Here is a 9182-nt window from a genome sequence, read left to right on the forward strand (position 1 = left end):
ACACTCTTTTTTTTTGATAAACACCTCACTCAAAAAAATACCCAAGAGTATACTTTTTTTTCTGCCTCAGAAACACACCACAGATAACACTCGAGAAAATACGCAAGAGTGTATTTTTTTTCTGCCTCAGAAACACACCATAGATAACACATTTTCTGCCTCAGAAACACACCACAGATAACATTCAAGAAAGTACCCAAGAGTGTACTTTTTTTCTGCCTCAGAAACACACCATAGATAACACTCAAGAAAATACCCAAGAATGTCTGCATACCGTGATTAGTAAAAACTAATAAGTGATTGATTCTCATTGATTTGGACTATTTATTACAAACATTCCTTGGATCACACATCTTGTAGAAGCATCAATATTGTACTGCTTTCGCCTCATTTTATACACTCTCTTCGTTTCTAAATGTAGGGTGTATAGTTTTTGGCATGGAATTAAAGAACGTGTGTAGAGGGAAAATTTCACAAGTTTTGAATGGGTTACACCTGACTAATTGACATGAGAAAATAGAGGAGCTTGCATGATAGAAGGAAATGTAATCAAATCCCTAAAAAAATTATCCAAATGAGTGGTGCAACGCAATACACCTTATATTTAGGATTTTTTTTCCTCAAATATCTATACACCTCATATTAAGGAACGGAGGAAGTATAAAGCAACGATCAACAGCATCCAGTACAAACACATGCTTCTAAAACACAAGAAGTGAAGCCACATATGACGAACCATGAGCTCCAAGGCGGCGCCTTCAGAAAGGGGATAACACAGGAGCGCCGCCGCCGCCCGATCCGAAGATCAGGGTTTCCCATGTGATTAGTAAAAACTAGTAAGTGATTGATTCTCATAGATTTGGACTATTTATTATAAACAATCCTTGGAGCACACATCTTATAGAAGTATCAATATTGTACTGCTTTCGTCCCATTTTATATATAAAGCAACGATCAACAACACCCAATACAGACGCACGCTCTCAAAATACAAGAAGTGAAGCCGCATATGACGAACCATGGACTTCAAGGTGACGCCTTCAGAAAGGGTGCCGTCGCCCGATCCGAAGATCAAGTTTTCCGTGAAGCAACACGACAGACAATGAGAGCCGCGGCAACGTCTTCAAAAAGGGAACAAGCTTCGCCGTCATCGGTCCGTTTGAAGATGGAGCAGATTTTCACGCCGGCCACCACTCACCGCCACCTGACGCCACACCCCGGCTACCACGCCGCCCACATGGTCGTGACAACTATCCAAGCCACGGGCTCTGCCCATGAGCACCGCGGAACCACCACCAGGGGCGCCGGCCCGACATTCAAGACCTTGACACCACCTCACCCGAGACCCGCCGCTACCCCAACCAAAGATACGAGCAGAAAGGACCCGCCTTGCGCACCCCTGGGCGGCCCCCAGTGCGGAGACCCAATAGGCCGGCGAAAATTGGCCTCCACCGACCTGTCCTACGGCGCCGGGTGCAAGACAAGCTCGGCCCTACCGCTGGGCGTGAGATGAGCATGGTCCTGCTACCGGGCGCGAGACAAGGTTAGTCCTACTGCTGGACACGAGGCAAGCTCGGTCCTGCCGTTGGGCATGAGACGAGCATGGTCCTGCTGCCAGGTGCGAGACATGGTTAGTCCTATTGTTGGGCGTGAGGCAAGCTCGGTCCTACAGCCGGGGTGCGAGACGAGTCATGGACCGCGGCTGGGTGAGGGCCAACCCATCAACGAAGATAGAGCCGGACGCCGAGGTGAGGTAGCGAAGGTCGAACCGACCACCTACGAACGAGCCGACGCCAGAAATCCAGCCGCCGCCGCAGCCGAGCTGTCGTGATGCCGGCGCGGCGAAAGGAAGCAGCCCCACGCAGAGGACCGAGCATCTCGTCGCCGTCGCCCACGACCAGAGCAACAACCACGCCAGGCCGATGCCCCAACCCGCGCCGCCAGACGGAAAAAATTCCGAAGATCCGATCGTCATGCTCGCTCCGCCACCACCGCCACCATGGCGCCGCTGCCCACTGGCAAAGGTAAGAACATGCCATGAACCAAGCCGCACGCTGCCCGCGCCGCACGACGAACCGTCGGCGTCATATCCGGCTGGAACTGGTTGTGGCCATTCCGCGTGCCACCATCCAGGCCTCCAGCATGTCACCACCGGCCCATCCCCAACGAGACCCGCCGGCGAGGCACCACACACCGTCCACGGCCGCCGGAGCGCCCAGATCTGGAGGAGTCCAGACCAGGTCGGCACCACCTCCACGAACGCGAGCGCGCCCGCACCACGATGCCCACCACACCACCGTTGAGCACCCGTGCCCCGCCGCCTGCGTCCACCGTGCGCCGCCACGCCCTCGCCAGCGTGATGCCACCACTCGACGCCGCCGCCCACGCCGTTGGGCTTCGCCCGTCAGCGCAACCAGGTGGCGGCGAGGAGGAGGGGACCCAAGGCGAATCCACGTGCAAGGTTTTTTTTTTCCAGCTTACATGTACCAGGCCAGAATATCGAAATCACTAATTAAGGAGTATTCCTTGCGGACATCACTCCAACTTGCGCCACTTGTCGCAACCTGGGAGTTTTCCCTTTTTTCGTAGATCTGTTTATTCAAAACGTTTTATCTCTTAAACCGTGCGTCCAAATCTCGAACCGCTTTCGTCGTTGGATTCCTCGCGTCGAGATCTTCAAAACTAGACTCCATGTTGATAGGTTTTGACGAATGTTTTTTTCACGAAAAAAACAGACAAAAAAACCGAACCGGAAGCACGGGTTTTTTCCCTTTCCGAAAGAGGCACGCCCGTGCCTCTGACGAAATCACAACCATGCCTCTCGCGGAAGCAAAACCGTGCCTCTCGCGAAAGAAAAAAAATAGAAAATGCGTTTTTTTTCCGTTTCCAAGGAGGCACGGCCGTGACTCTTGCGAAAGCACAACCGTGCCTCTCGCAGAAGCAAAACGTGCCTCTCGCGAAAGAAAAAAAAACAAAAAACACATTTTTTTTTCGTTTCCAAGAGGCACGGTCGTGCCTCTCGTGAAAACAAAACCGTGACTCTCGCGAAAAAAATGCGTTTTTTGCGCAAAAAATTTTTTTGATTTTTTTTTTGTCGAAAAGCTAGGGAAGACCAGTGAAAAACCAAAACGTAAAAAAAACTCCGAAAAAAAAGCCATTTAAAAAGCCAAAAACGCGTGCGGAAAAATTAAAAAACAAAAACCGAAAGAAGTGCCCAAAGCACGACACATGACGAATGGCTAAGAGCGCGTCAAGTGATGCTGATTGTTGCGAGGCTCCCGAAGGAGCGCTCGTTAATTAGTTGCTCTCCCAGAATGTACAGCGCTGCCTCCACTCAGCCCAAGGTATTTGCCCCAACTTCCCTTTTTTCTCGATTCGCTAGAAACGTACTGGAGTAGGTGTCTTCGGTAGCTTCAGATGTGTTCGTCGCCGCTCGCGTAACGCGTTGACGAGCCGAAACCGCCGCGCCGCCGCCCGCCGCTCTACGCTGCACGTACACCTCGCCCGCTCTAGCGATCAGCCTCGACCTGCCCTGCGCACGCCGGCCGGCCGGCCTGCCATCCCCAAGGAAGAAGCCGTACTAATCAATTGTTCAATCAAGGTAGGCCTATGTTTAGCTCTCTCTTTTTCTTTCTAATTTCCCCATTATTATTTTATTCTGATTTCCATGTCAAGAAGGTAGTGGATTGTATCAAATATCCATGTGTATAAATTACAATATACAAATTGGTAATTAGGTTGATTGAATCTAGGCTCCCCTAATAATTCCATATGAATAGGTTTGAGCACCTGGGAGTAAAATGAAATCAGTAGTAGTATTCTGCCTTCACGGTCTCAATTTATTTAACGTTAAGTATTTGGCATTGACAGGAAAGCTAATGGAGAGATGTTTATCTGTCAATGTTTATATGCTCTCTATATTCAAACATGTTTCATCTTCCTGCAGCTTGAAGGCTAGAAATCAAGGACGTACCAAGAAAAAGGAATGACATAGTCAAGTTATCGTGCCTTAACTGGTTAGTTTACTTTTACTTTCGCAATGAACTTATTATAATTAATTAATTATGTGTGTGATGACATTATCTCATAAGGAAGTGCGTGATTTTGCTTCTAACACACTATATGTATGCTTGTGTTCTTTATTATTATTTATCCATTAGTTCGATAGACGTTTCTGGAAAAAAATACGTATATATCATTGCTCCCTCTCATTTTTCATCTTGGCTCCGTCCCTGAAGGGACCTAAGGTCTGGCACCTAGGGTTTCCCCTTCCGTCGCTCGTCATCTATCCTAAGACTCATTTGTTAATAATGTTGAGAATCTCCCCCAAAGAAAACCCTAAAAAAGTAATGAGTAATAAGTAACATGATATACCATTGAAAACTCCTTATAAAACTCGGTGGAGAAAATATAATGAGAAAACGATATGGTATAACTAATATTGCCTCATCAAAAACCTTTCATAAGAAACCCGATTGGAAAACCCATGAAGGAAGAGTACAATATTTATATCTGATGATAACTAAAGGTATCTCTAACACTGACCCTCAAACCATCCGCATCCGTTTGGATCGCGTGATCCGGATGTGTTTTGCTATCCAATCCAACATTGTCCCGCATCCGTTTGCGGACCGGTCCGGACAAAGCAAACCAGGTGGATTTGCGGGTGTCCGGACCGCTGCCACGCACGCATGCGACACCTCGGACCTGCCCAAAATCCTCTCATGTGCTTTCTCTTCGACGGATATGTCGTTTCCCGTGCCACATTCTTGCTGGCACAGAGCCGCAATAGCCGGTGTTGATGCCACGCGATGTGACTGGACGGGAGGGCGGCGTTGACCAACGCGACCAGACGGTCGTCGCTGCTAAATGCGGATGTGTCCTCCCGAGAAACCAACTCCGGCCGTTATTTTTCACAAGCGAACGACCATAACTGGAAACCTTTGAAAATTCAGGTCCACAACCAGATCGAATGAAGCACACGAGGGTCGAGGGGCTCCTTTGATTCGTAGGGTTTCTAAACCTAAGAGTGAGCAAAATGCAGGAGTATCTTGTCTTTATTTTCTTGAAATAACACTAGAGAGTCTTTTTTTTTGCGATTGAACACCGGAGAGTCTTTAACGCACGGCAGGAAAAACTAAGGAAATGCAACAAGAGTTTGAGTTGATGAAATTGCAGAAAAATATTATTAAGTTTTGCATTTACCGATGCATCATTTTGTCATCTTGGAAACCAGCTGATCTCTCCTCGTTGAACATTTACACAACGAGGAAGGAATCCGTCTTCTATACATCTTTTGTACTAATTCTCAATCCACTTAATTTTTGGAATTCTTAATCCACTTTGCGAAGTGCAATTTGGTGCCTTCAACTTCAGACCAATGATAGTGACAACTGTGCCAATTATGGTTGGTGTTCTAGGCAAATCCAACTCTCTCTCTCGTTGTTCCTTCAGAAGTGAATGATTCTTAATCTGCTGCGAATCCCAGTTTGGTTGGTGTCTTCACCCCAACAGATAAATGTCAGCAACAACTCTACCCCAAGTACAATAATGAACCAATGCTTGGCTTTCCTGGTAATGCAGAGCTCAGTTATTCAAAAACGAGTGGTTCCACGATACAATGGCCAAGACAACGAAAAGTAAAATGGTACAACACACATGACAATGTGCCTGACAAGGAAAAAGACATCACAAGGCAGCACGGCATGAAAATCATCAGCTGAGCAAATCAGCAACTATTTTCTTCCGCGAAGAAAAGATCAACACCTATTATGTTCATCTTCACATGTTATCTCTCTTGTGAGGCAATATTATATATTTCACACCACCATCAAGAAAAGCGGGTGAAAACCTATGGCCTAAGTAAACCCATTTGTCATCTAGGGGTGAATTAACGAGCTGCTCGACTCGTTAAGCTTGTGCTCGTTAAGGCTCGACTTATTAAGCTTGTTAAGATTAACAAGCAGAAAACCCTGCTCGGCTCGGTTCGCTTGAAACTTGTGAGCGCTCGCTAACATATTTTGATGTGTTACTATCTACAAGATGAGTGTGTAGATGTGGTTTTTAAGAAGGAAGATGGTGACTACAAAAAAAATGCACTAGTTTGTTGCCTCCTATGTAGATTAGATTGAATATATGGGCTGAGGTGCTACGAAAATTTTGTCACGTAAAATGAAAATATGTGTTGTGTTATTACTAACGAGCTTAACGAGCTGAACTATTGAGCGCTCATCAAGCTCACGAGCTACGAGCTTTTGGTTCAGCTTCATTTTTTTCGAGTCAAATGAGATTTATATTGATTAAATCATGGAGTTACACTCATTTTGACAGAGATTACATAAGTCATCAGGACCAGAGCCCAACTATACGGCAGTGTGGCGAGAGGTGCGGCCATATTGTGTCATGTAGTGCACATCTCCGTTGCCTCCACGTTTGACATGCATGATTTGATGTTCACGTCCTTAATTCAGACCCCTCTTCGTATCCTCTACAAGTGTTGCCACCGGTGATCAATTAAGTCCACCCTCGTGGAGAAAATGCACAGCTTGCATACTATCAGTCTCAATAATTAGCGGATTGTCAGACCAATCCATAGCAAGACTAACCCCCTCCTTACACGTTGCCATCTCCGCCTCCAACACAGACGAACATGATAGAAAGAATCTGCTGGTCCAGCCCTATTTGAAAGAGATAATATCATTACCAATGTAACCTTTCGGCAACACTATACAAGAAAAACACTATACAAGAAAACACTTTCATAGAAAAGTATATTGTACGGTGCATTATGGGCAGTACTCTGCGCCGGCGCGCCGGCCTAAATTTGGGCCGGTCGGCCCGCGGCCGTCCGATAAGCCTGCTAACGACTGTTTGATTAGAGCCTAATCTTCGTCCTCGTTCACCTCTCACCCACAGAGAAACAACATAAAAAGTCAACCAACACCGCGGTGGCCCTGGCACATCTCGCGTGAGGAAAAAAAGGTCCACCTTGCTCACCGCCGGCGACGTCCCCGTTGACGGGCCCCATTGGTCGTCGAGCTCCTATGAAGATGTCACCCGGGGCCGCCGGGGCCGGTGGCAGCAAACATTGTGCCCGGTTGTAGCAAACGAGGATGCCGGTTCCAGCAAAAATCTCGCCAAAAATCCAAAAAATCTTGTGGCTGCCGGAGAGATGTCATGGCTGTTGGTGAGATGTCGTGGACGGTTGCAGCAGAACGCCATGCACGAAGTAGCACTGCTGATTGTTGGTTCCAACAACCACCAGCTCGCCACCGTTGCCATTGTAGCTTCAATGGGCCCCCACCATCGCCATTGCAGCTCTTTAGTGTCACCACGTTGCCATTGCTGCTCTCCAGCACATCGTACTCGCCGTGGTCACCGTTGGCAGCATCCCGCGTGCATGGTTCCAGCTAGCCGCGATGGCCATTGTAACAAAAATCCAGCAAGCCGTGGCCGTTGCAGCATCCCGCGTGCACGGTTCTAGCTGGCTGTGGTGACCGTTGTAACAAAATCCAGTAAGCCGTGGTCACCGCAGTGACTGTTGCAGCATCCCATGTGCACGTTTCGAGCTAGCCGCGATCACCGTTGTAGCGCCAAAATTGGCTGGTTCCAGCACAACTCTTGCCGCGTCGTCGACCGTCGCGTGCATGTCGCATCTCTTGTTGACACTGATTGTAGCACCACAGTTCGCTGGTACCAGCAAAAATGACTGCTGGTTCCAGCATTTTAGCCGCATCGTCACACGTCGCCCCCCTCCTTGTAGCTTTTTTTGCCACCGGTTGCAGCACGCTCGCCGCCAGTTCCAGCTCCTTAGTTGCCGGTTGCAACATGCCATGCAGTCGCGCCCCTCCTCCCATATACTGGTCGCCATCTAGCACGGCCCACGTCAGAGCACACAGCGACCGCGACAGAGGAAGACAACATGCTATGTGGTGGAGCACGGCAGGCGGCATGCCGTTCCCGTGTCCGATATGTGCCGTTGACGTAACTCATCGCCCCAGAGGCCATCCTGCAGTTCGGGCGTCGAAGACCTTGCCTGCCGGCAACGGTGGCCTTTGTGGCACATAGGGAAACACGGGGGTGGTGCGGCTCCATGGTCGGTGAGCTACTGCGTGTTGGTGGATTGATGGCGGAGAGGGAGGGCTACTAGCGAGAGGAGGGAGGGAAGTGAGTGGACCAGGCATTCGAGAGGGAGGATAAGGCTGAATAAAAGCGGTGCAGTGGGCGCGTGACAGCAGATGGCATGCGGCCTACACTCCTCAATCCCCGGCCCGCGTCCGACCGACTGAGTTTTCAGCCAGCACGCCGGCCACAAACATTTTCCTATCACAATATTGATTATATGAAGAAAAAACTCTCATGGATCTCCTTGTTTACACATGAATAAAAAAATCCGATGCGGAAATACAACAAAACGTCTATTGGTTTGATCGATGTTCTGTAGTTTCTACTGGAGAACACGGTACCATATCCAAATATATTTTGTACAATGTCATAAAATTAAGCTTGCTTTTAAAATACAAGTTTAGCAACCAATTTTTCAAAATTGAAAATACATACTAGATGAACGTAAATCAACTTATTTGGCCTTATGATTTTGAATAAAAAAATACTATAGATTGATCCTCTACGGGACACCCTCAACCAACAGGCCTAAAATAGACCCTCGGTAGAAGTGTTACCATTGACACATGAAATAAAAACTGGTGGGCCTGGAATTGGGCCTATCGAGATTTGATATTGTCATCTGATGATGATGGGCCTGGAAAAAAATATGGACTTTCCTTTCTTCTCCCAAGTCCCACCCCTTTCAAAACCTAGGTTTCCCCCTTTCTGACCCCCTTTATAACCCCCAAGCCTTGCAAAGTCCCTCGAGCCGCCACCGCCGCAACCAACCATGCTGGCCTTCATCTAAATCTCTTCTCTCATCTTCTCCGTTGAGTCGAATGCCCCTTGGAGCGGTCTGATATTCAGATCTATCAAGATTTAAATTGATTCACGGCGCTTCGTAAGCCCTACGGTATATCCGACCTATGCTAGCGCAGTTAGATCTTTGGGCCATCGTTATGATTATGTCTCGCCCTATTATTCTATAAATCCAATATGCATCATGCTTTTGTTCTTCCCAACAAAAGGACAACTGTTTCCATGTTCATAGTTTCTAAATGTTTTAGTTGTGCATA

At 47.9% G+C, this 9182-nt stretch overlaps 1 protein-coding gene across 3 annotated transcripts in view; it reads left to right on the forward strand.

Moving 5' to 3' along the window:
• The first annotated feature begins 3324 nt into the window (after window positions 1–3324).
• The window catches only part of LOC123113312 (midasin), a 10533-nt gene continuing 4675 nt past the window's right edge, over window positions 3325–9182 (forward strand). For all 3 annotated transcript variants that reach the window (XM_044534508.1, XM_044534510.1, XM_044534509.1), the window contains exons 1-2: window positions 3325–3601; window positions 3947–4016. The gene's annotated coding sequence lies outside the window, so the exon portion shown is untranslated. The remainder of the gene's footprint in view (window positions 3602–3946; window positions 4017–9182) is intronic.

This window comes from Triticum aestivum, chromosome 5B (genome assembly GCF_018294505.1).
Source record: "Triticum aestivum cultivar Chinese Spring chromosome 5B, IWGSC CS RefSeq v2.1, whole genome shotgun sequence".
Lineage (NCBI taxonomy): Eukaryota > Viridiplantae > Streptophyta > Magnoliopsida > Poales > Poaceae > Triticum > Triticum aestivum.